Source organism: Nomascus leucogenys, chromosome 8, assembly GCF_006542625.1.
Source record: "Nomascus leucogenys isolate Asia chromosome 8, Asia_NLE_v1, whole genome shotgun sequence".
NCBI classification, from domain to species: Eukaryota; Metazoa; Chordata; class Mammalia; order Primates; family Hylobatidae; genus Nomascus; species Nomascus leucogenys.
In genome coordinates, this window is record NC_044388.1 from 70,561,586 (window position 1) to 70,589,389 (window position 27,804).

At 39.3% G+C, this 27,804-nt stretch overlaps 2 long non-coding RNA genes across 2 annotated transcripts in view; one reads left to right on the plus strand and one right to left on the minus strand.

Annotated features, from left to right (window-relative positions):
• Nucleotides 1–27,804, plus strand: part of LOC100595963 — a 325,347-nt gene that overhangs the window by 242,174 nt on the left and 55,369 nt on the right. The window lies entirely within an intron of this gene.
• On the minus strand, nucleotides 10,281–25,090 carry LOC101178478. The gene is made up of 3 exons (XR_001116226.2): nucleotides 22,632–25,090; nucleotides 22,271–22,343; nucleotides 10,281–12,346 (listed from the first exon to the last, which is right to left on the minus strand). It is a non-coding gene; the product is annotated as an uncharacterized LOC101178478 (long non-coding RNA).

Genomic DNA, 27,804 nt, shown 5'->3' on the forward strand with positions numbered 1-27,804 from the left:
TTTGGCCAGGCGTGGTGGCTCACGCCTGTAATCCCAGCACTTTGGGAGGCCGAGGTGGGCAGATCACCTGAGGTCAGGAGTTCAAGACCAGCCTGGCCAGCGTGGTGAAACCCCGTCTCTACTAAAAATGCAAAAATTAGCTGGGTGTTTTGGCGGCTGCCTGTAATACCAGCTACTCGGGATGCTGAGGTAGGAGAATTGCTTGAACCAAGGAGACAGAGGTTGCAGTGAGCCGAGATCGCACCACTGCACTCCAGCCTGGGCGACAGAGCGAGATTCTGTATCAAAACACAAACAAACAAAAAGACTTCTTTTCCCTTTTAAATGCTTTAATATTTGGGTTTGAATAGACAGAATTTGAATCAAAGCCATTCTCTTTTACCTGGGACTTTTGTTTTTGTTTTTGAGACAGGGTCCTGCTTTGTCACCCAGGCTGGAGTGCAATGGTGCAGTCACGTCTTACTGCAGCCTTCACCTCCTTGGCTCAGGTGATCCTCCCACCTCAGCCTCCTGGGTAGCTGGGACTATAGGCATGTGCCACCATGCCTGGTTAATTTTTTGTTGTTGTTGTTGAGACAGGGTTTCACTGTGTTGCCCAGGCTGGTCTTGAAATCCTGGACTCAAGTGATTCACCTGCTTCAGCCTCAGGCTCCCAAAGTGCTGAGATTACAGGCATGAGCCACCGCACTGGCCTTACCTGGAACTTTTACTTCAAACTTCCTTTCAGCCTACAAAGAGTCGTGTTACAAAACGTCTGAATCCAAATTCTGCCTCCTTACCTTGTCATGTCTTGGCATTAGTCTCAGACTGATTTGATTCATGTTAGTTGTGGCCACCTCAGATGTATTTTCTTTTGTACAAGAATGGAGCTTAGTTTTATCAATGTGATAAAATGCACTAGATTTTTTTTTCTTTTTTCTGGAAGGAATTTTGAAAGCTTGAACTGTTGTCTCCTGGAGTATGTTAGAGTATAGGAATGTCTCAAGATATCTGACTTTGTCCATGAACTTCTGCATATCCTTGATTATTGAATATCACACACCACAACTGGAAGTATGTTTTATGATCATTCATTAATCCTCTCCATTGCAAAGGCTAAGTGGCACATTTAAGAGGTTGGGGAACATGAACTGATGGGCACACTCCTTTTGAGATTGCTTCATTATAAGGCAGATTGATTAGGGCCCCTGCTACTGTCCTGAAAATTGTACATGTCCTCTGGGTCCAAATTACCGTTACTCCTGTTTCACTCTGATTTTTGTTTATGACTTTTAGTACCTCCTAGGTTTTTATTCAAGATCTCATGTGAACTTTCTGTATCTTATTTTTTCTGCCTTTGTGATGCTACCAATTACATTGTAGATAGAACATCACATCTGCTTGGTGCCTCCCAGAATGGGCCCTATATACATTAATTATCCACTTTTCTCCCCCTGTTCAATCCTGATTTAGCAATAGCAATCTTAGCAGATTGAAGCTTGCTACTTTAAGCAATATCTTTGCAGAATATTTTCTTTTGGGTCTTGATTTCTGTAGATGAGTCTAAAGGTGCTACCACCGGTATTAGTTCTCTGAAGGCATTTAAACAATGTTGTTAGTCTGTGGGCATGATGAGAAAGTATACCTTAATACCATAGACATTAGATTGGCCTGTTAAGAGTTAACTTGCATAAATCTGCACAAAATGGATGTGATTTATCATGAGTAATTGTTAACTCAAAATTTTCTATAAATAGAGACTCAAGAGATTACAGAACCCATAGATGCTAATCAAGATGGACTCTGGGAAAAATCTGAGAGGCAGGACTGGAAAGTGGTTATCATTTGCTAATCAGAAACATTATCGGAGTATTGTATCCTGTTTTGAAAAGGGCTATACAAATATAACCAGGTTAGCAACTAAGAAAATGTAGAAAAGGAAAGTCACAAAGGCAAATACTGTTGATGTTCATGTAAGCAAAGTCTGGTGGGGAGGAAGTCTTGAATAAAAGACTTGAACCTTACCAGCAAAACTACTGATAAATTTAGCATCTATTGTGCCAGGCATATGCTAAAAACTTTATCTGCACTGTTCTCATAACTTCTCAAAAGGACTTTTGACCTACTGTTGCATTTTTTTCTTTCCAACTTTTAGGTTCAGGGATCCATGTGCAGGTTTGTTACATGGGTGAATTACGGTCACTGGAGTTCGGTGTACAGATTATTTTGTCACTCAGGTAATAACCATGGTACCCAAAGGTGGTTTTTTGATCCTCACACTCCACCCTCAAATAGGCCCTGGTGTCTATTGTTCCCCTCTTTGTGTCCATGTGTACTCACTATTTAGCTCCCACATCTAAGTGAGAACATGTGGTATTTAGTTTTCTTTTCCTGCATTAATTTGCTTAGGGTAATGGCCCCCAGCTGTATCCATGTTGATGCAAAGGACATGATTTCATTGTTTTTATGGTTGCATAGTATGCCATGGTGTATATGTACTACATTTTCTTTATCCAGTCCACTGTTGATGGGCATTTAGGTTGATTCCATGTCTTTGCTTTTGTGAATAGTCCTGCAGTGAACATATGTGTGCATGTGTCTTCATGGTAGAACATGTTATGTTCCTTTGGGTATATACCCAGTAATGGGATTGCAGGGTCAAATGGTAGTTCTGTTTTAAGTTCTTCGAGAAATCTTCAAACTGCTTTCCACAATGGCTGAACTAATTTACATTCCCACCAGCAGTGTATACGTGCTCTTTTTCCTCTGCAACCTCACCAGCATCTGTTATTTTTTGCCTTTTTAAAAATAGCCATTCTGATTGGTGTGAGACAATATCTTGTGGTTTTGATTTACCTTTCTATAATGTTTAGTAATGTTGAGCATTTTTCCATATGTTTGTTGGTTGCGTGTATGTCTTCTTTTGATAAGTGCCTGTTCATGTCTTTGCCCAGTTTTTAATGGTATTGTTTTTTGCTTGTTAATTTGTTTACATTCCTTATAGATCCAGGATATTAGATCTTTCTTGAGTGCATGGTTTGCAAATATTTTCTCTCATTCTGTAGGTAGTCTGTTTACTCCCTTGATAATTTATTTTGTTGTGTAGAATTAGGTCCTGTTTATCAATTTTTGTTTTTGTCACAATTGCTTTTGGAGTCTTTAAAATGAAATCTTTGTCATGGCCTATGTCCTGAATGTATTTCCTTTATCTTTTTCTAGGGTTTTTATAGTTTTAGGTTTTACATTTAAGTTTTTAATCCATCTCGAGTTGATTTTTGTACATAGTGTAAGGAAGGGGTCTAGTTTCAATTTTCTGCATATGGCTAGCCAATTATCCCAGCACCATTTATTGAATAGAGTCCTTTCCCCATTGCTTGTTTTTGTCAGCTTTGTTAAAGATTAGATGGTCGTAAGTGTGCAGCTTTATTTTTGGGTTCTCTGACCTGTTTCATTGGTCTATGTGTCTGTTTTTTTTGTTTGTTTGTTTGTTTTACAAATACCATGCTGTTTTGGTTATTGTAGCTGTATAGTATAGTTTGAAGTTGGATAGTATAATGCCTCTGGCTTTGTTCTTTTTGCTTAGGATTGCTTTGGCTATTCAGCCTCTTTTTTGGTTCTGTATAACTTTTAGAATAGTTTTTTTTTCTATTTCTTTGAAAAATGTTGTTGGTAGTTTGATAGGAATAGCATAGAATCTGTAAATTGCTTTGGGCAATATGGCCATTTTAATAATATTGATTCTTCCTATTCTTGATCACGGAATGTTTTCCATTTGCTTCTATCATCTCTGATTTCTTTCAGCAGCATTTTAAAATTCTTGCTGTAGAGATTTTTCACCTCCTTGGTTAGCTGTATTCCTAGGTTGTTTTTTTTTTTCTTTTTTTCTTGGTCGATATTGTGAATGAGATTGCATTCTCGATTTGACTTGGACATTTTTGATGTTGATGTATTGAAATGCTTCTGATTTTGTACATTGATTTTGTACCCTGAAACTTTGCTGATTTATTAGATCAAGGAATCAAGGAGCTTTTTGGCAGGGACTATGGGGTTTCCTAGGTATAAAATCATATCATCTGTGAAGAGAGATAGTTTGATTGCCCCTCTTCCTGTTTGGATGCGTTTTGTTTCTTTCTCTTGCCTGATTGCTCTGGCTATGACTTCCAGTACCATGTTGAAGAGGAGTGGTGAGAGTGGGCATCCTTGTCTTGTTCTGATTCTTAAGAGGAATACTTCCAGCCTTTGCCCATTCAGTATGATGTTGGCTGTGGTTTGTCATATATGGCTTTTATTATTTTGAGGTATGTTCCTTCAATGCCTAGTTTGCTGAGGGTTTTTAACATGAAGAGATATTATATTTTACCAAAAGACTTTCCTGCATCTGTTGAGATGATCATGTGGTTTTAAATTCTATTTATGTGATAAATCACATTGATTGGTTTGCATATGTTGAAGCAACCATGCATCCCAGGAATACCTACTTGATTGTGGTGGATTAGCATTTTGATGTGGTGCTGGATTTAGTTTGCGAGCATTTTGTTGAGAATTTTTGCATCCATGTTAATCAGGGATATTGACCTGAAGCTTTCTTTTTTTGTTGTGTTTCTACCAGGTTTTAGTATCAGAATGACACTGGCCTCATTGAACGTGTTAGGGAGGAGGATTCCCTCCTCCTCAATTTTTTAGAATCTACTGTTGTATTTTGAACTGTCAGGGATTAGTTCTAATAAATTTCTTATTACCAAGTAATTCAGTTATAAAGCTGGGATTTGAACCTAGATTTTAGGGTTCCAAAGACTACAGTGTCACTAACTGTGCTATATAATTTTCTTGTACCAAGACTATTTGCTATAAGTAAACTTCTTATACTCCTTGAAGTACCCACTTAACACATAGAGTCATATAGCCATCAAGATAATCAAATCCCTCCTGCCACTTTGAAAACAATCCCTATATTCCTACTCTAAGTACCTGGAAGCCATTGCTCTGTCTTCTGTTCCCACTTACATTTTTAAAATGTATTTTTATTTTAAAATTATATTTACTCATGTAAACTTAAGGGGTACAAGTGGAATTTTGTTGTGTGCATTTATTGCGTGGTGAAGTCTTGGCTTTTAGTGTAGCCATCATCTGAATAATTTACATTCTACCCACTAAGTTATTTTTCATCACCCACTCTCCCTCTGTGCCCCTCTTCCTAGTCTCTAATGTCTTTTTTTTTTTTTTCATCTTCCCCTTATAAGTGGGAACATGCAGTATCTGACTTTCTGTTTTGGAGTTGTTTCACTTATGATAATGGCCTCTCGTTCCATCCATGTTGCTCCAAGACATGATTTTATTCTTGTTTTATGGCTGAATGAACACATAGGTTGATCCCATATCGTTGCTATTGGGAATAGTGCTGTGATAAATATAAAAGTGCAGGTATCTTTTTGACACAATTTCTTTTCCTTTGGGCAGACACATGGTAGTGGGATTGCTGAACTGAGTGGTAGTGCTATCTTTAGTTCTTTGAGAAATCTCCATACTGTTTTCCATAGAGGTTTTTCTATAGTGTATGAGTTCCCTTTTCTTCTTATCTTCGCCAACATCTGTTGTTTTTTGACTTTTTAATAATAGCCATTCTGACTAATGTAAGATAATATCATTGTGGTTTTAATTTGCATTTCTCTGATGATTGGTGATTTGGGGCATTTTTTTTCATTTGTGGGTTTACCATTTGTATGTCTTCTTCTAAAAAATATCTATTCATGACCTTTGCCCACTTGTTAATGGGGTTGTTTTTGTTGTTGTTGAGTTGTTTGCATTCCTTGTAAATTCTGGATATTAGTTTTCTGTCAGATGCATAGTTTGTGAATATTTTTTCTCATTCTGCAGGTTGTCTGTTTGCTCTGTTGATTATTTCCTTTGCTGTGCAGAAACCTTTTTATTTCATTACGTCTCAGTTTTTTATTTTTGTTTTTTGTGGCTTGTGTTTTTGAGGTCTTAGTCATGAATTATTTTCTTTGACCAATGTCCAGAAGAGTTCTCCCTAGGTTTTCTTCTGGTATTTTTACAGTTTCAAGTATTACATTTAAGTTTTTAATTCATCCTGAGTTTATTTTTGTATATGGTGAGAGATACGCGCCTATCTACATTTTTTAATGTAAGGTTTACCAATCAGTGGCTGGCTTGGCCAGGGTAAAAATATGCATTGCTCAGATTAACAAAAATATCTGATTGAATTGACAGTTGTACCTCTCATTGTAAATTAATAGTTTGACATTCTGATTAGAATTTCTTTCCGTGTTGTTTGCTTAGTAGGAGAGAATTAATGGACAGGTGTGTGTCTGCTTAAAAATACTCTTTTGTATAAAATAATAAAATGGCATATGCATATGTTTTTATATTTGTAGGAGGGATGAATATGATCGTGGATATAAAAGTATAACTAGATATTAGACTACAATGCCTTCTTTAAGTATGAGATTCAAATTTATATTGATAAAAATATTTATTGCTGACCAAAATCAGAAGCACATTGTGAAACAAATATCCAAAATCATACTGAGTTTCAGATTGGGTTTTGATATGGTTAGGCTTTGTGTCCCCATCCAAATCTCATCTTGAATTGTAATCCCCATAATCCCCACGTATCAAGGGAGAGACCAAGTGGAAGTAATTGAAGCATACTGATAGTGAGTTCTCACGATATCTGATGGTTTTATAAGGGGCTCTTCCACCTTCGCTTGGCATTTCTCCTTCCTGCCACCTTGTGAAGAAGATACCTGCTTCCCCTTTGCCTTCCGTCATGATTGTAAATTTCCTGAGGCCTCCCCAGCCATGCTGAACTGTGAGTCAATTAAACCTCTTTCTTTTATAAATTAGTCTTGGGTAGCTCTTTATAGCAGTGTAAAAACGGACTAATACAGGTTTGTTTCAGTAAGTGTTTTGAACACAAGTTGTTCAACCAATGACTGTTTATTTAACATCTTCATCAGGCTAGAAACTGGATGAAGAGGTGGGGCATTGGATGGAGTGAAAAACATTCTTAGCTGAAAAAAACAGCAAGTGCGATGTGTCCGAAGTGAGAGGAACGTGGCATATGGAGTCATGAAGGAAGGCAGAGATAGCCAAAGGGAAATAAGGAAACTAATGGGTATGAGAGCAGAGTGGAGCACAGGCAGGGCTTGGATCTATTACTGGTTTCTGTGACATGTGTTATGAAGAGTATCATTTCACTGACTGGTTCTGCCCAAATATGTTTGACCATATTTACATCCCATCTCTCTCACTCTAGACTGCTGAAGAAGCTTACACTATCAACGTACTCTTTTTTTTTTTTTTTTTGAGATGGAGTTTTGTTCTTGTCGCCCAGGCTGGAATGCAATGGTGCGATCTCAGCTCACTGGAATCAGTGTACTTCTGTCATGTGTACTCAACTATTCCCTCTCAAATGAATCCTTTCCATTGACTTTAAAACTTGAATACAGCTCTCCCATCTCACCTGCAAACAAACAGCTCCTCCCTGACTCCTTTAGCTCCCTGCAGGTACTGCTTTCTGTCCTACCCTTTATAGCGAGATGCACTGAAAGCACTTCCCTGTCTTCACTTTCTTGCCTTCCATGCACCCTTCTCTAATTTAGCTTCCAGCTTCATCAAAACGACTTTTACTTGCAATGACTGACTGTTTTCCATCCCATAGTCCTCTTCTTAGTAAACTTAACAGCATTAAATAAAAACTCTGTCTTCTTCTGGGGCACCAACTTCCCTTGGCTTCCAGGATAGACCAGCCTCCTCCTCCTTCAGGTCTGGTGATAGACTCCCAAGAATCAGTTACTGATAGTGGCAACCTCAAAATCCCTCTTCTTTTTTACTCCCTACTGTCTCCAAAGTTGGTTTCAACCCCCTTCCTTGGCTTGCTATGAGAATGATATAGGCTAATTATAGGATCTGCTCATTTAATAATTGTGAGGATAAAATGAGTTCATATATAGAAAGTACTTAAAGTAATGCCAGGCAAATGATAGTTGCCCCTTGAGTCGATAGCTGTAGTTATAATTTGTGGATGAAACCTGAATGACATCTGTCCATACCTATATATTCAGTGGCCTATAACTATCTCCATATTCAACTCTAAAGGCACATCAAACTCAGTGTATCCAAGACCAAATGTATGTCATTCTTATGCTTCATCCCGAGAAAAATAAACCTGGTCTCTCCTAGTGTGTCTTGCTTCAATGAGTGGTCCAACCATTCTGTCATTTGCACAAGCCAGCAAAGTAATTTGGCCCACTAAATTTCTATGAAAAGCTTCCATTTCTCAACATTCCCTCTGCCAGCACAGCAGCCAGAGATACTATCATCTCGCTTCTGAGTTCTATAAAAAGAGATTGCCTTGTTTTCATTCTGTCGACTCATCACCTCCTATAAGTTCTCCCCCCAACCCCCATTGTCGGAATGCTTATTTCAGAAGACCACCCTGAGTCCCCCTTTGCTTCTGGCCTTTCCATGGCTTCCCGTGACTCTCAGGATAATGAATAAAAATCCTTCACATGGTTTTCCAGGCCCAGCCTCTGAGGACTGTCCCACCCATCTCGAATCCCACCTCCCGCTGTTCCCTCCACTCCAGCTGTGCGTGTCACTTTCAGCTGCTCACACACACTTTACTCTCCCTGACCAGAGGATTTGTACATGCAATTCACCATGCTGGAAAGCTCTCTCCACCTTTATAAGCAATGTCTTATGCATCCATTATCACAGCTCAAACCTCTCTTTTTCAGGGAAGACTTCCTTGACCTCCTAGTCTACTTCAGGTTACTATGTTATAAACTCCCACAAACTATATTATTCTTCTTTAGAGTATGTACCTCATTTTTTAATTGTAGTATTGTGTTGGGGATCCCAAAGATAATTCTCAGGCTCAATGGTTTGCTGGAAAGACTCACAGGACTCAAAAAAAGCTGTTACACTCATGGTTAAAGTTGATTACATTGAAAGGATACAGAAAAAACTCAGCAAAGTGAAAAGGTGGATAGGTGGAGAAATTAAGCACCAGCTTCCAGTTGTCCTCTCCCAGTGGCATTGCATGGAGTACACTTAATTTTCTCAGCAACAATGTGTGACAACATATGTAAAGTGTTGCCAACCAACGAAACTCACTTGAGGCATGTGTCCAGGGTTTTTATTGGAGGTCAGTCATGTAGGCATGCAGCACCTTAGCTACTAGTCTTCAGGCCTCAGATCAAATTGATACAGCGTGATCCAAAGCCTCAGGCATACAAAAACAGGTGTTTGCCATAAATCACACTGTTGGCATAAACTCCTGTCTCAGCCAAGGGCTCAGAAGTAATCTTCCCAGGAGCCAGGCCAAGACCAGTCTTGAGATTCTGGGAATACGCAAGGTTTGAGCAGCCCAGGCCTGTTGACTTAACTCTTTCCTGCACAAGTGTCAATAGTGCCATTCTTTGATTAATGATGTCTCTCTTCCTGCAGACTACATGAGAGCAAAATTTGTAACTATGTAGGTAATATACCTAGTCTTTAGCACAGCTGCTGATAATTGGAGGTACTCTGTACATTTTTGATGAATAAATGAATGAATAAAAACTTCTGATTGATTTTCTTTATCTCCTTCTAGTCTATACTGTGTTCTATACCTTTCTGCCCTATAGCTTTCAGGCACTTCTTTATAATGGAGTCTTGTCATGCATTTTATACCTAAAGTTACTTTTGTGCTAATGAGTAATATGTGGTAAGTACTTAAAATATTTATTACTCTAATTCCCAATTATATCCCTATACCTCCAGGCATTATTCTGTCTACATATTAAACTTTAAACTGGCAAATGTTTTTCACAATTATACTTGAAATATATGTATAATTGTGAAAATTATACATCAGATTATATGATATCACATAATCTGATATATGTTTTTCACAATTATATATATAATATCAGTATATCAGATTATGCGATGCCTACTTATAAGCACCAAAGTTATTTCTAAGAGAATGAGATATTGATCCAACGTCTGCCTTAAGAATTCTGGTAAACAATTTATGCTTAATTTTGAAGCTACTGACTATATATATTGAATTTTATCCTGGATATATCAGAAATATAGGAAGAAAGTTTCCTGGAATGAGGAGGTATATCCCCATTTTCTCTGTGAGATGGAAGAGCAAATATGTCCTGATGATCCGTAGTTTCTTTCTTAACCTTCAAAGTCCACATGACGTCACAGTGCTTTGCTCCATCCAGAATCTCTGTTTAGCCAAGGTCAAGAGGTGTCAGGCCCATTTTAGCAATGAATTTGAATGTATCTCCATTAAAAATTTCTTTATTATGTTAGTATTGGATTGTAACCCAAAGTATAAAAGAAATACCCATGAGTCCATACTGATATAAAAAAAATCAAATAAATAAATGGGAGAATGAGATAATTTTCCCATGCAGAAGAATGCCAAACAATTTATGTAGATTTTCTGCTTACAAATGGGTGGAGCATAACTTCCCACTCCTTAAATGTGGGATGCATATAGTGACTTTCTTCCAAAGAGTACAGTACAGAAAAATGGGTGATGAGAAGAGTAACTTTACAGTGGAGAAACATGACAAACACTACCACAGCCAGGCAATCAGAGTTCACATCAGTAGTATAAGGCATGCTGATGGTATGTGCCTTTAATTTAATTTGGGGAGAATGGTACTTCACCTCTGTGGTCTTCCTCCCCAAAACCCATAACCCCAGTCAAACCCTAAGAAAAACACCAGCCAAACTCAAATTTAGGGCATTCTACAGAAATAACTGACTAGTACTCCCTCAAACTGTCAGGGTCACCAAAAACAAGGAAAGTCTGAGAAACTCACAGCCAAGCGGTACCTAAAATGACTGACAAATAAATTCAATGTGGTGGCCCGGATGGGATCCTGGAACAAAGAAAAAGAATGTTAGCTAAAAACTAAGGAAATCTGAATAAATGTATGGGCTTTAGTTAATAATACTGTATTGAATATTCATTAGCTGTGACAAATATGAGAGGTTAATAATAGGAAAAAAATGGGAACTCTGTATATCTTTGAAATTTTTCTGTATATCTGAACTATTCTAAAATTTTAGTACCACTAAAGGTTTTTATTACATAATAGTGTTTTAATTTAATCTCCATGCTATTTAATGAAATTTATCAGTTGTATTTGTGTTTGATTAGACATTATCTCAAGTTGATTGGAATTACTCATATTTCTTAATGCCATTGTTGCAGTTGTAATAAGGTTGATTTTTCTACAATAGACACAGAAATAGTTACATCATCGTTTAAGTTTTGAAAAAAAAATCCGATCCCCTGTGATTATAAACTTGAGATTCTTTAAGAAAGTAGAAAGGTTGTAAGAGGTTATGAGTCATAGGATATTTCCAGTTTTGAAGTAATAAGACAAAAATCATTAACTAAACAAATTGGCATAAAAAAACCAGTATTTTTGAGAGGACCAGTCCAGACAATGTGTCTGTAAGATAGACTTTACAAACTCAGTTTGATTAATTTTTGTTTTTCTGAGGATATGATTCTTTTCTGTAATTACTGTTCTGTTTTTTTCTGACAGGCTATCAAATATTGGCTGCCTTAAGCTCTCTGTGAATTGAGTTATTCTCAATAATACTCTGTATTATGAAGGCATTATTTGAGTGGCTGTCCAGTGTGATCTGGTTATTTGGAGCTTTACATAAAACAGGTGGTTCTTCCATCTCATTGACATTTCTTATTATCCAGAATTCACCATCCTTTTTCTATGGCTCATCATATGCAGGCCATCACAGACAGGGCCCTATCCCATAGTTTGCCCCAGTTTATTTGGTTTCTCATTTACATTCTGGTCTTTTCTCTTAGATACTCCAAGTTCGCTTGTTTTTGGACTTTATCAAGGCTCTTGCTATATGGTTATGTGTTTATTTACACTGGGAATAATTCCCAAAAGGCTTTGCAACAGCTAATTGTATTTGTTTGGCTCTGTGAGATGAGATGACCCAGGCACCTCAGATTCCAGTCAGAGGGGCCATTCACTTTGAGTGGACCTGAGGCTGATGCCCAGAACCAAAGAGGAAGCAGCCTCTGAGCCGTGATCCTACAGTCTCAGTGCTGCTCAATGGTGCCTTTTCTGCTGACCCAGATGCCTGGAGTTGACCCTGTTTGTCTCTCCAAACCTCTTTAGTGTTTTTTCTTGACTTAGATGATGCTTTGAACTTGATCTGTTGTACTATGACTGTAATTCCAAGAGCACAGCCTTTCCCGTCATGTAGAACAATATCTGAATCCTGCCTCAATCGTTTGTTACCTTTTTGATCTTGAGGATGTTGCTTCATCTCTGGGGGGTTTCAGTTTCCTCATCTGTCAAAGGAGAATAATAGCACACTGGCAGAGTTGTTATAACAATTAGATACCATGTTTCTAAAACTCCTTTAGAAAGCCTGGTTCTGTATCATGGACACTAACTATGAGGCCTGAGCAGATTCAAGAGAGGGATCTGCCTTTGATATGGTTTTGGGTGTTACGGGTCAGGTGGGGGAAGAGATACAAGGCAGAGTAATGGACACTGGGGCAGGAACTGTGGCGCCTCACTACCTGAATATGCAGCCTGGCTCCCCCATGTGTTAGCTGTGTGGCCTTGGTGGTTATTGAACTTCTCTGTTGCTGCACTTTTCTCATCTATAAAATGGAGATTGAAATAGTGCCTAACTCAGTAAATGCAAAGTGCTCAGAGCAGTACCTAACATGTAATACTAATTGTCCAGTATTATTAGATTTACTCTTTTCCCAGGGTTTTACACTTTACATTTAACTACACCTGATAATCTGCTTACTGATCAATATGTCTTTTTGCAGCCTCAGTAACCTAAAAGTATTAAGATCATTTTGGCCTTTTTAGTATACTCATATAAATGAAAGTTCCTGCTTTCAAAGAAGTCATATGAAGAGGTGCTATATTTATGTCACTATATCAACATATTTGAATAATTTTTAAATTTTCCTTAGATTCTGAAAAAAGATATTCTTTTCAGTATCCTCAGTAATAACAAATCTGTCTTTGAATATAGAGTATCAAAAATTAAGCCAACTCTATTAAATTAAGATAAATTATGCTGATACTGTTTTCTATATGTATAATTTTGCATACTTGTACAGTTATATATACTTTATAACTTTATAATCTCAATAAAACATACACATATCTATTTATATATAAACTGTGAGTGAGTGTGTGTGTTTGTGTGTTTTGGGAAAGGCAGTATCAGGAACCAGTGTTTAATGTAAGCTGAACTATTTTCATGAATATAAATTCAATCGAGTCACAGCTCATATGAAAAAAATCACATGTGATTTATTGCATGTTTCAGAGCTTTTAAAATAAAGCCTAATTAGATTTTTGGCCTTATGGGATGAATTCTACATAAAGCATGCATTGAGTCAAATGGAGTAAAAAAGGAACATCTTTTCTTTCCAGTTCTGCCATCCTTTTCCTCCCTTCCATATACCTACATCCTATAGACACCATAATACTATAGCACTGATCTTGGGGGAACCTGCAGAAAAGACCATCAAATGCAGTGGGGGCGGGGGTGTGCTGTACTTCAATAAGACACTCAGTCTAACCTTGGGCATAAGCCTGCCTCCTCTATTGCCTGAGAAAGCTTTACTGCTTTAGCAGCCAGTGGTATATTTGTATGCATTTGGCATCCTGAACACGGCCACTTTAATTCTTTTAAGGTTTCCTCTAAAAGTCTGCCTTGCTACTTGAATGGAGATGTGGTCATTTGTGCTAATTGCATTTTAGAATCTCTATTTTATTGGTTACAATAAGCTAATGTTTACAACTTTTGTTCATATCAAATGCCATTGGGCACTTAATTATGTAACAATTTGCTACCTAGGTATATTTTGCAAACATTAAAAGGCACCAGTCCATCTCCACATCACTCTCTATGTCTGGACTATGTGGGCATCACATAGTTGTGGCTTTTGTTTCAGGCTCATTGAAGTGCGGCATGCCCACTGCTACTGAAGCCCAGGGTCTTGGCTTGAGAGCCCTCTGCCTGATGCCCAGAAAGGGATTTGAGACTGAGACAATATTGTTGCACTAGGGTCTTTGCCATGAAGCTTTTAAGAATGAGAGAAACTAAGATACAATATGACTTGTGGATCTCCAGGATCATAAGCTGCTTCGATAGCTTGCATGTTGAAAGCAGAGGATCTTCAAAAGCCAAAAAACATGCCTCCTTTCTGACATACGGGCAGAGAGCCTAGACACTCAGAGACCTCTGTTTTACGGAAGATGGTGCTGAGGTCAGGATGGTGAAGGAACATGCACAGAGAAAGGCTGGGCCAAAAGTGGCCCAGATTTTGAGAAAATGAAGCCCACCATTCCAATTTTTATTTTATTTCTTTTGATCTAAGAGAAAAACTGCATAGTCTGGTAATATACTTAGTAAAAAGACCAACTATTGTGCTCTGTGAAGTTAATGTTATGAGGGTTGGATGTGTCTTAGAATCTGATCATGGAGTTAATTTTACTGTAATGCAAGATTTTAAGATGAGCTGGTGTTCTCTTGTTATGCCCATACGCCATCATTCCCTCCCCCCTCGCTCAGAATGTGAATAGTATTCCCATTGTGGGAACTGCTGATTGACATCAAGGCACTCTGTTGTCATGGCTCTAGTTAAAAAATGTGAAAGAAACTAGATCTTTTCAACCTAAAGGTTCTCTCTGTATAGTTAATTAAAGACATTTTAAGAAGACATTTGGATTATAGAAAAGTGATGATATCACGTTATGACATTTATTCCTTACCCCAAGAATCTCAGTAATTGGTTCACCTATTCAAAACTGTTATTTTATCAGAGGGTAAAGATTCCAGGACCCCCAGTCAGACTTATCTAATTTCCCTAATTGGCATATTAAAAAAAAAAAAACTCTGGACAGAAGAACTTTCTGATTTGTGAATATGCCATTCACTCACTTAAGACACAATGTAATGTAAAACTTATGTTAATGAAAGTCTAGAGAAAATTTTAGCCAGGGCTTAACCACTGGCTAATATACAATTTATTCCATTGTATTAAAGAATAGATTTACAAATTTAATTAGAATTCCACAGAAATATAAACTATTAGAATGCACTACAGCGCAGGGTGTGTATTGAGATTCTCACTTTACAACGAAGGAAACTATAGCTTCAAAAAGGATAAAATGACCTTTCTATAATTATATAACAGATAAACATATAGTCCATAGCAACATAGATACCAGATCCCACAGCTTTTGACTTCTAGTCCAGTATTTTTCCTACTAGGTCAGGGTATTTTATGTAATCAGAGTTATTCTATGCAGTGCTGTTGTGATAGACGAAAAACAGAAGGTGTACTCAATGCCTTCTAAGAACTTCTGCTCTCATAAGTCTTGTATCTTACCATGGATAGATTTGTGTATTTACAAGTTTATCTATGACTCCTTCAAGAATAACTTACTACTACTTTCCTTTAAAACAAATTTTTTTTTTTTTTTTTTGAGACAGGGTCTCACTCTGTCACCTAGACTGGAGTGCAGTGGTGCAATCATGGCTCACTGCAACCTCTGCCTCCCACGCTCAAGTGATCCTCCCACCTCAGCCTCCTGAATAGCTGGGACCACAGGCACACACCACCATGCCTGGCTACTTTTTGTGTTTTTGTAGAGACGGGGTTTCACCATGTTGCCAAGGCTGGTGTCAAACTCCTGAGCTCAAGTTATTTGCCCCTCAGCCTCCCAAAGTGCTGGGCTTACAGGCATGAGCCACTATTAACTGGCTTAAAAATGTTTTAAAATATAACTAAAATCTGATCATATATGGTAACCAAAACCAATAACAAAACAAAACCAGTCAAATTAATGCACAAAGACAGTGTCTGAAGATGGTAGAAATGTGATTTAGGTGAAACTGTATGAATAAAGGCACAGGTGAGCCCAGTAAGAGTCACCAACATGAGGTACCCACTAGGAAAGCAAGTGCAGGTTAGTCTGCACTAAATGAAATATGATCAGTTTGAATGATGGAAGTAATAGGACTATTTTGCTTTGTGTAGCCACATCACGGGACCTTGTGTTATATTTTGTGTGACACATCATTCAAAGCACTATTGATCAACTGGAATGTATTCCTAGGCTCGGAAATTGAATGTTGAAGAGACTTGAAGTCACAGAGTAATGTCTAAAGAAGTTGCAGATATTTTGTGTTGAGAAGGAAAATCTGGATGGGGGATGATAGATGCCCTCCAGTAACTGAGGGACCATCATGTGGAAGTCACTAGATTTGAGCTCCCAAATCAAGGGCTAATAAACAGAAGCTCCAGTGAGGCTCCTCCTGTCATAGAATAGGACCTTTTGGCTCGGCTTTTTTTTTTTTTCTTTTTTTTTTGAGACAGAGTGCCACTCTGTCACCCAGGCTGGAGTGCAGTAGCATAATCTTGGCTCACTGCAACCTCCACCTCCTGGGTTCAAGCGATTCTCATGCCTCAGCCTCCTGAGTAGCTGGAATTACAGGCACATGCCAGCATGCCTGGCTAATTTTTGTATTTTTAGTAGAGACAGGGTTTCACTATGTTGGCCAGGCTGGTCTCAAACTCCTGACCTCAGGTGATCTGCTCATCTTGGCCTCCCAAAGTGCTGGGATTTCAGGCGTGAGCCACTGCGCCCGGCCTTGGCTCAGGGTTTTAAATACTGAGGCTGTTGGATTCAAAAGACGGAATGGCTTGTCTCTCTCCCAGGGCACTGTGTTTATAGTCACCAGAGGTGTTCCCCTTGAGTCTGGATGATTACATGGAGGAGGTTTTAAAGGGCAGCATTCACAATTTAGATTTGCAGTTGGACCAGATGACCTTTAAGGTGCTTTCCAGCACCTGGGGTTTTATGATTCTATTTCTATTATGCATCTACGCTGGGTATGTGTCACATTGTTTGAAGCAAACACTGAGAATGAACAGGAGCACAGTGTGGAATGTTGATGGCGCTCACATCTATTTTGTGTTTCAATTTCTGGAAGCAGTCTTTGTCTTTGAGGCAGTTTGGTCCCTGACCTTCTGTAACATTTGGAGCCCAGCCACACTGTCTTTGTTTACTGTAAAGAGCATGGAAAAACCGACTTCCTGACAGTGCTCTGCAAAGTCTAAGGTCAAACCACTCACAGGTGAACAAACACAGTTCTTCCACCTTAAACTTGCCATTTGGTCCCTGTAAAATGGACGAGGGTAATAATGCTGGATAGCAGAGAGAGGGGAAATCAGTCCTCTGCCAGCAGCCAGCAATTAGTCACTTTGTCAGTCTGCTTTGGGAAGGGCTCATCTTAATTCAGCATCCATTTTGAAGAGGTTAGAAACCATGACATGCAGTTTTAAGTCCTCTAGCAACTCTGCTAGATAAACCTATAGACCCTGCCTTTCTTGACACTATCAGCACATCATTAATATTTCCCAGGATTGCACAGATAAAGCATAGCATTCTTATTCACTTAAAGGATTGAAGAGTCACATTCATTGAATATTCCCATCATGCAAGCTATTTCTGCTATGGTAAGATCTCTAAGGTGGGTTGGCTCCCTGTCAAGAGAGTATACCCTTCTTTTTTTTGAGACAGCGTCTTGCTCTGTTCCCCAGGCTGTATGGCAGTGGCACGATCATGGCTCACTGCAACCTCTACCTCCTAGGCTCAAGTGGTTCGCCCACCTCAGCCTCCTGAGTAGCTAGGACTACAGGTGCACACCAAAACACCCAGCTAATTTTTGTACTTTCTTTGGTAGAGATGGGGTTTTGCCATGTTGCCCAGGCTGGTCTCGAACTCCTGGGCTCAAGCAATCCACCTACCTTGGCCTTCCACAGTGCTGGGATTACGGGAGTGAGCCACTGCACCTACCCTGCCTCTCCTGCTCTTTTTTACTATCATCAAATGCAATAGCTTCCCTCTGTAAAAGGAAGGGAAGTGTCTTCCTGGGTAAGTGTATTGTAAGCTCTTTAAGGGCCCTAGACGATGCCTACCACACTGTCTTAGATTAGCAGGTCCACATAATGCATTTGTGTGAACGTCATTGAATCAAACGACCTTGCTCACACATTTACCCCATTTACTCAAAATCACTTATTTGTGAGATACAAGTTTTCTTATTACTATTTAAAGATTATTAGAGTTGATCTAAAGTGATTTAAATGAAAATATTGCCAACAAAAATTCACATTTTTCTTTTTTCTTGGAATAAATTCAGCTTTGGCTGTATTTTTTTTTTTCTCTTGTTCTTTTTTTTTTTTTTTGGTCTCTGGTGTAAGCAGGCTCTTGAAATGCCCTAGTTATCTAACACTGCTCTTGAACTCCACTTACAGATGATATACTAGCCTTTTACTAAAATATATCTGGGTATTAAAAGCTCAATTCTTTACTGCTGATGAGAAAGATTATTAACACTTTTTTTTTCCCAGCTATAATATGAGGCAGTAACACCCCTTTTTACTCCCAGAGCCAGAGGCAGTATGTCACATTAACCTTCATTAACTGCCCAAGAAATGAGGTACGTTCGTTAATTTAGTATTCTGGTTAGCTAAAATTGTGTGAGAAGGCTGATAAACGTCTGTGGTTTCTCCCTGTGCTATTAAAAAAATAAAAGAATGTTAAAGTATGTTAGCCCATTTATCTTATCATCTTGATAAGTTCAACATTCTGATTAGGGGTCAGATCAGGACAGGATGAGTCTACAGCTGGTGGGCAAGGATGGGGGTCTCTGGGGCAGGGTGGAGGAAACGCAGCCTGACCGAGATCAGCCTGAGGAAGAGCATCTGAGGCGTGTGGTGGGGGAAATCAGGTAGCATCTGAAAACCAAGCCAAAGGTGGAAAGAGAAAATAAATTCTGTTTCTATATAACTAATGGCATGATGGAAGCCAACCCACCTAAGCCACTCAGATATCCTGTGAATTATTAAATTCACTGTAGAGATTTTTGTTATATGTGGCATCATCACTTCTGATGTTCTCATTTCTACCTCCATCACCTTCATTTATTCATTACTTTAAAAAGGCATAGCAAGCATTTGCTAGCTACTGGGGAAGAAAAAGATGAATGACACAACTCCTAAGCTCAGGAACCTGCGTCCTTTCTTCCACTGAGCTATAAAAAATGTAGAGTCAGCTTTACCATCACCTCCTCTCTGTTTTCCAAGAATACTGCAATAACGTCATTTCTTCATAACACCTCCAGAATCCATCTCAATTTTCCTTTCACCACTACCAAGGTTTGGGCACAATTCCCTTTTAGCCAGGCAATTGCAGAAGCCTCTTGATTAGTCTCCTTATACCCAATCCCTTCCTCCCCCATCAATCTTAGATTTGGCTACTGGACTTACTATCCTACAATTTGGTTGTTGGTCCCATTGTTTATGAAGAGGGTAATGTCTTAGCTTTATATTGTGGCTCTCCTCAACCTAGTCCCACTTCTACAGAACTAACACCCTACTTGATTCCTTCATCCACCTTCAGACATATGCATGTATTTTCGCCTACCTGGTCCCCCTCCCACAATTGTTTTCGTTTCCAAAGCAGGACAGCATGGTGGTTAAGACCATGCACTCGGGGGCCAGATATGCTTTACTACTTACTTGCTGTGTAGTTTGGGCAACTTATTTAACCTCTCTTTTGTGCTTCTGTCTGTATATCACTGAAAATAACTTATTAAAAAATATTTTCCCATAAAAGTAAGTAGGTTAATGTATCTAAAATGCTTAGAATAGATGCTGGCACATAGTAAGTGCTAATTTTTAGCGACTGCCATTGCTATTGTTGTTAATACCTAAATCCCGCCCTACTGTCTGGCCAAATATTTTACAGCTCACTGCAAATCCCAGGGAACTCAGGGAACCTCCCCAGACATTTAGGTAGAAGTCTTTGTTCCCTTTTCAGCCCTTCTGTGGCACCACTTACCTGACCTACATTTAGCAAGTGGATTGAGACTTACTAATTATTTTCGTGGGAAATAAAACCTGAAGAAATGACTAGCAATAGAAGACAATAAATGGTTAGTAATGATAGAAAAAAGTAGCACAGGCTCTACAGAGTATATGTTCTCTGAGGGCAGGGACAATGCTTCGTGTGTCTTTGTTTCTTATGCAATGCTTTATGCATTGTTATTAACAAAATTAAGCCCCCAATTTTTTTTCTGATTCAATGGAGGATGTGATCAGACGATCATTAATAGACCAATCTGTTTAAATAGACAATGGATAATCAGATAATATATTGTCTTGACTGGTAGTGTATGAACATGAAGAAATAAGGAGCCACCTTGGTTTTGAACAAAGGGTTGTCTAGCCCATCTGGACAGTAGTTCTGGACATCATGAATGTGGGGGTTTGGTAGGATTAGTTTGGTGGCAGGCTGCCAGATGGAATGAAAGAAAAAGAGGGTGACCAGAGAGGAGATCATTGGGTGGGAGGGTATGAGTACCTGAGCTTGGACTCTAGGAATGAATGGAGAAGAAATCTTAAATCCAAGGGCAGATGGTAAAGAAACAATATATAGGATTTGGGAGAACATAGAGGATGTTGAAGAGGCAAGGGTAAAAAGTGACTGCTGGATCTCTTCCTTGGTTAACTTTGGAGAATTCAAATTGGGGAAAGGTTGTCTTGAAGGACAAAAGATGTGTACAGTTACTGGACCTTGAGCTCCAAGATGGCAGAGACCATGCATCTCTTGCTCATCATTGGAACCCAAGTGTCTGGGGCCATCCTTGACACACTTATACAGTGAGAGGCTGAAAGGGCATCTCAAATGAATTAATGGCCACTTACCTTGATATCTACACAGTCCAATAAGACACGTTGTAGACAATTATCTCCCACCTGTTTAATGATTCTCCGGTTCTAGTTAGCTGGCATAATCAATTTTGCTAAAAAAGGTATACCTCTCACATCTTGGGAAGGATGGCCCAAATAGGCAACTTACTTAATTCCAGGATGCGTGATAGAATCTACAGACCCTGAGGCCATCTCACTTGTACTTGCCTTAATGTAACTAGTCAAACATACCTGGCAGTGCAGCACCTCCACAGAAAGGTGCTCCAGAAAGCAATTGTTTGCTCTCACCCTGCTGAGAAGTAGCAATATCCGTGTGGCTTAAGGGCTGTAGCTGCAGCCATGAACAGTGTTAGAAAAATATCACCACCATTTGCCAGCATGAGATGCCAAACTGCAAATAAGAGACATGTCGATTCAATGAAGCAGAAACATTTCACTTGTTTTTAAGATTACTTGCGAGAACTTTATTGCTATGTGTTTGTCTGCCTTTAAATAAGAAATAGCATTTTTAAGAAACCATCTCCTCTCTTCTCCCTACAAAGGGATGATGCTTTCTTACTCGGGTGAATATTGCCTGTGCTGCTTACCGAAGAAAGGGAGCAGTCTTGGCAAGCATCTTATTAGTCTAAAAATAAATTATTCAGGGATGCAGGTTCAGATACAGATTGCAGGGAGAGATAATAGAATTGGTTTTCCAAGCCCGATCATGCTATGAAGACGTGGTGTGTGCTTTTCAGGAATCCACTTAAGTGGAATCAGCTTTGACTAATACATACTAGAAATAATATTGCTGCCATCCAGCTAGTGTCTGTGGTACAGCATCCTCAGAATGTCTTCAAGTATCCACGGCCTCTTTAGTCTCTGTAAGTGCGCATATGTAAAAGTGTATATATATTCCCAAGCAAGCTTCAGAGGCATGCTTCTCATTGTTCTTTTAAGGGAATGTCTTCCTGGCCGCCTGAGAGGGGCATGTCTCACTTGAGGTTTGTCTCCCTCCTGCTCCCCCTGCCTGGGTGAAATAGTTGACCACATCAGCAGCCGACTGCAGTTTGTCATGTGGTTTCTCATGTGATGCTGGGTCTGCAGCACTTGGGAGCAAGAGTCTTTGTGACTGGCACTCATGGACAGACAGTAGTGTTCAGGGACAGAACAGATTTTGGAGGGGGTGGGGAGGCCAATAAACCAAGAAACGTCAGAAATAAAAGTCGCATGAAGTACTCTGATCTCTGTACTCCCCCCCCTTTTTTTTTTTTGAAATTTGATTTTAACTCTTGCTTTTTTTTTATGGTTTGTATCTGTTTTTTCCACCCCCACTGGCGCCGAGCTGCGCTGTTTTGTTTCTTTTTTTTTTCCTCTATTTTTTTTTTTTTTTTTTAATTCTGAAGCCAGACCGTCTTTCCTCACAGCTCCAGGGCTGCATCTCCGTGGGCACGCCAAGCTTCCCCTGGTTACCTGAGCCGCTCCTGCCGTCTCCCGCCTGGGCTTCGCCGTGGTGCACCCGATCCCGGAATCGTGCGTCTGCGCCCTGCGAAAGAAGGACCTGCTGGCGGAGCTCCAGCCAGGGTCTCCTGCCTCACAGCTGGGCGAGGGGACTTGGAGGACAGGGTGAAGCTGCAGAAGACCTGGGGTGGGATGGCTAGAGAGGACGCCAAGGACTGGGGAAGGGGAAGTTAGGAATACCTTACATCCAATGCCCACCCGTGCTCCGCAGGGCAAGGGCAGCCGTCGCCTCGGCTGCGTGCACCCAGCTCAGGCTGTTCTCGGGGATTTAGTCTGGGGGGACAACCCATGGCGAGATGTGGTGGCATTTTACCTCAGAGTGGAGCTGAAGATGGATAAACAAGGTATCTGATGTATCTGCTTGTGAAGGCAGAGCTGGAGAAAGGCGGAGTGAGGGAGCGCGTGGAAAGAGAGAGATGCCGAATGCCGGGTGATTGTCTGCCGCTTGCTGTGCATTCTCATTCTAGGGAGGATGGCATAATTTCTAACCCAGCACATGGATAGAGGAACTGTAAATTGTAGTCTGGATGTCCCCGGCGCTGTCAACGAAGGAACTGATGGGCTAGGTGACTGTACCAGTGTCCCCAGAGAAAATCGCAGCCTCGCAGCATGGATTTAAATGCATGTGCATGCATGTAGAGACATGAAAAAAGGTTTCTGACCATTTTACACAGGAAGTCTGTCACTTTGCTGGATCGGGCTTGATTGCAGCTTGTGTTTTCAGCTCCGGTTCAACACCCATTTCCTGACTAGTGAGACAGCATGGCCAAAGCAGCTGCATGCAGAATTTTCTTTCTACTGTGAAAGCAAGCCCCCTCTGTTTTAACTCCTTCCAGTTCTGAATGCTCTGTGCTTTGCTAGGACCGATTGTGGGGTTTTGTTTTCTTCTTCTACAAATCCCTATAAACACAGCTGTATTCAGTAATGGCAAAAAATTCTATCCTGTAAATAGAAATCTGATCAATTTAATCAAAATAAATGTATCCCAGATGACTTTGAGACCAGCTGGCTACCACAGGCTTCAGATGCTAAATGCTCAGTGGCGATGAATACGGTGTTATATTTACATGTTTCAGAATGCCGGGATCAGCCTATAATTTGCAAAAAGAAATTATTTTCTAAGGACAAGAGGTGGTCCTACCAGCTCACAGCTAAGATGGTTAGGTACAGGTGTAAATGCTGTTCATGTGATTTGGAGATTTGCAGTGTTGCATTTCAAAAGGCATGTGCCATGAGGCAGAGTATGGCTGTTGTCGGTATGGAGAATGCTTGCTTCTAACTTGCTGTTATGGAGAGCCGAATGCCCTCCGAATAGCTTCTAGTGAGGTTGAGGGCAGGCACTTGAGGCTTGTTGTAGATTCAGATGTGAGAGCTGGGGTTCTCCAACCCCAGCTCAGTGGAATCAGCTCAACTCTGGGGGTGAGGAGCTTTCCCAGTTGTCATGGGGAGCTCTTCTGGGACGCCTGTCTGGCCCTTCCACTGTTTGTTACTAATTCTACAAAGGCAGCTCTGTGTGTTGGATTATGTTTGGCCAGCTGTTGATGCATTCCTGCGGGTGGGGCTGGGTGAGGATCTTATTACTGTACTTTCAAACTGGAGATCTGTGTGCAGGGATAGTACAGAAGGAAAGGAAAAGCAGTAAGTTACAGAATCTGATCATTCTTGCCTCTTTCTCCAGATAGTCCTAGAGTGAATCCAGAAAGGCTTTAAAGTGAAAAGAGGAAAGAGGGAGTAAGTGATTGGGGGTGGGTGGCATGAGGAGAAGAGAATGAAACTGAGCAAGCGCACAAGAGAAAAACAGCCTTAGAACTTCAAAGCTGCATAGACAAGCAGAATGTCACCAGCTTGTAATTAGCGGTTCATGGTTGCGTCAGTGACTGTATCTATCCAAGAATAACTATGTGATGTGTGCCACAAAGTGAAGAAGATAGTCATAACTAAGTTATCAAACCCAGTTCAAACAAGGGCAAATGGATTAAGAAATTTTCTGTTTGTAAATCAAATACTGATGGATTACACAGATAAGACTTACTGAATTCTGCATAATTGAAGGCTGAATTATCAATTTGTCAGGGGGGATATGTTTATTAAATGAAACTGTGAACGCTTAAACATCCAAATTAATCATGTGAGAAAATATCAATGCAAGCTCTATCAATACAAGATGTTTTACTAAATAGCCAAAAATGGCACTGCCAGTCTCCTGTCTCTGTATCCACACATAAATTTTGTTTGTTTTTGTGCATTTCAGTAGAGAGAAGTCAAAAGTTACATTCGAGTAAATAGGGTAAATTAAATTCCAAAATTCCCACTTTAGAATTTAAAAAACAACTAAGGAGCTTTGATTTTTGGTGATCTCCTGAGTTTAAACCTTGAAGGAGCTTTTGTTGTCTTGAAGCCAAACAGCAGCTAGTCAGTAATCGTTACGGGAAGTCAGGGTACCACAGTTGTTGAGATTTGAAGGCCACGTTCACTTCCCTCCCTTGTCTCTTGTGCTTGGAGGTTTGGAGGCCACGTTCACTTCCTTCCCTTGTCTCCTGTGCTTGGAGATTTGGGTGCTACTACAGCCTCCACAAAGAGACAGTGGGAGGAGCTGATTGGTCTGTAGGCTTAGAATGTTTACTCTTATTTGTTTTCAGTGCTCCTCCATGGCATTCATTTTCTGTTTGTATTTGTGTTCATGCCGCACAATTACTCCTGACCTGCTTTGTTTCTCTGCCCAAAGAGAAGTCAATTTTAGTTCAGCTCTGTGTGTTTAGCTTGCTGGGTAATATGTGCATATGTATTGCATTACCCATGTATGCATTTTTCTTTTTTTTAAATGTGGATCAGGGAAAATTGTAGCATGGAAAACTGCATATATTAAATCAATAGCTTTTTGAATCACATGTAATATAATTTAAATATACTCACTTTGAGGTTGCCAAAACTGACATTGTCTGAGCCCGTTTAATTTACATCTTCGATTTAGTCAAGAAGCGGAACCTGCCAGATCAGAATAGTGTATTCTGTGCACCCAACAGGGTGGAAGACATTATTTTGTTTGTGTTAGTTCAAACAGCTGGTCATTAATGCAGTCCCCATTTCTAGAGCGAAGTGCTGCTGGACATGAATGCCTGCCTGATTAATGCTGCCCCTCCGAGGGTCCTTCACCCAGCAGTCATGCTCGCAGCAGAATAATGTAGCATGATGTGATTGCACTCTAACAGGATAGTATGTCATTGTGTCACCAAGCAATTGAGGTTATTATGGGGCAGGGCAGACAGACGGGACAGTGGGGTTACTAGACCGTAGCATTTTTAGAAATACAGGCCTGACCTACTTAGAGTTATTCTCTCTGGCTGGCAGCTGCATGGTACATAAAGTCTCCTGATAGGCTGAGGCTGTTGCTAGGGGGAATTAGCATGAATTTTTCCACACACAGACTCAGTGGCTGAATGATAAAAGCTGACTGGAATTAAAGAGATTTCGTTTAGTATTATACAGATTTATGTGGCTCCTTTTCTTTCTCAAGTGCAGAGAAAGAGTGCAAAACACAGATTTTGTTTCCATTTGTTCTTTGACCTTCTTGTTCTCTCCCCCTCCCCTCAAGATGCATGAGGGAGGAGGGCAGGACAGTTATGAAATTTTGGTTAATCTCTCACTGTTGGGGTCATTGAAACGATGTTGCAAATTGCGAGATATTTAAGCTTAAAAACTGTTGGGAATGACTAACAGAAGGTTAGATTATTTTTCCTCTTCTGTGCACTAAGCTGTTTTGAAGTTGGGCATGCATCTTTCATGCACTGTGTATTTAAACTCTCTTTCCCTTTTGGGCTTGAACAAAACATTTATATAAATTCTTTTCTATCCAAACAGATTGAAGCTTGCAATCTCTGTCTTGTTTAAAATAAGGTGGTCAGGATTCCAGATTTAGATAGGAAAAATATATATATACCATTTTTGTTATTACAAAATATTATTTTCTGGGGTATTGTGGGTTTGGCTCTCTTTTCAAAAACCAGCCTGATGTGGATGCTTATGGATGAAACCGAACTGCTCCTACCCTACCCTGCTGGCTTCACAATGTATAGGAAAACACAGGATTTTCTCCAGAAGAAAATCTGCCTGCAGAATGTATCTGGGGGTTGTTTTCCTTGTTGCTGACATATGCACTGCATGTAGACAACTCACATAATCAATTTTATAAGATGACCCATTTTTTTCCTTCTCGTGGATCTCCAAGTGTCTGTAGCTTTTAATAGATCTTTTCTAGAGGAGGAGTCTGGATAGATCTTTTTAAGGTAATCTGAAAAGCCATCAGGAGAAAAATTAAAGCAACACATATTTAAGAATACTTTAATTTTTCTTGTTCTTAATTATATGCTATCTGGCTTAAACTGCAGTTTCTTTCTGTTACCTTTTACTGCTGAAAGTAGTGATTATCCTTGCCTTTTAGATTTGAAATGAATTTTTGTGAGAACACCCTGGGATATCACAAGTAAAAAAGAAGCTGGGCTACATAAAGGAAAAGAATAATAGAGATTCTTGTAAACTTGTCACATTAGATTTTTTTTTTTTGGCCACATGAAAAAGGCAAGAAAAAATTTAGGTGTAGAGTTTTCTTTTCATTTAGATTTTTAAAAATATTTGGAACTATTTAGATACATAATGCTTTTAAACAGTGATTCCTACTTATACCAGAGAATACAGTCAAAACAAAATAAAACAAATCCTCTAATGGTATCAGAGCCAAGAAATCTATCAATCATATGTATATTTTTTAAATCCAGGAGTGTTTACATTTCAGCATATAAATCTTATCAAGCTAAAATAGAGTATATTTTCTGATGTTGTAATTGATAGATCATACCCTCACTAGCTTTGAGAGTCCCCATACAAACATTTATTGTAAAGGTTTCCAACTACACTAGCAATCTTTCGTAATTGAATAAAATGTCAATTTATATTTGTTGAATAAAAGATTATCTGGTTTACTGCTCCTTCCAAAATGAAGCAATTTCTTTGCTGTTTTAATAAGTGAACACTTTTTGGTTTTCTTTTGCAGTATTTATTTTGCTTAGGTCAATGGACAATTATTTAAATATTTAAATGCAAATGTATAGAAATAAAATGTCACTTTAAAATCACTTAAGAAAGGAAAAATGTCAACATACTTTTATTAACATTCTTTAATAAACGTATGGCTAATTTGTATGTTAAAGCACAGCCTGTTTCCAGGTACCCAGTCAAATCAAATGTTTATTGTTTGATTAAAAATAAATTGATCACATTATAATAGTTCAATATAAGTCTTATTTGGTTGTTTAGGTTGCTAAGAATTTCCCGTTGTTTTTATCCATTACCAGGGAGGTAAGTATTCAATAAGTCAAAAACAAAAACAAAGCAAGCATATTTTAAAATGTCATTTATGCTGACTTAGCTAAGCTTAAGCTTATACTTAAGCTCGAGTCCTAGATATTCACTTAGACAATATATGTCACAGT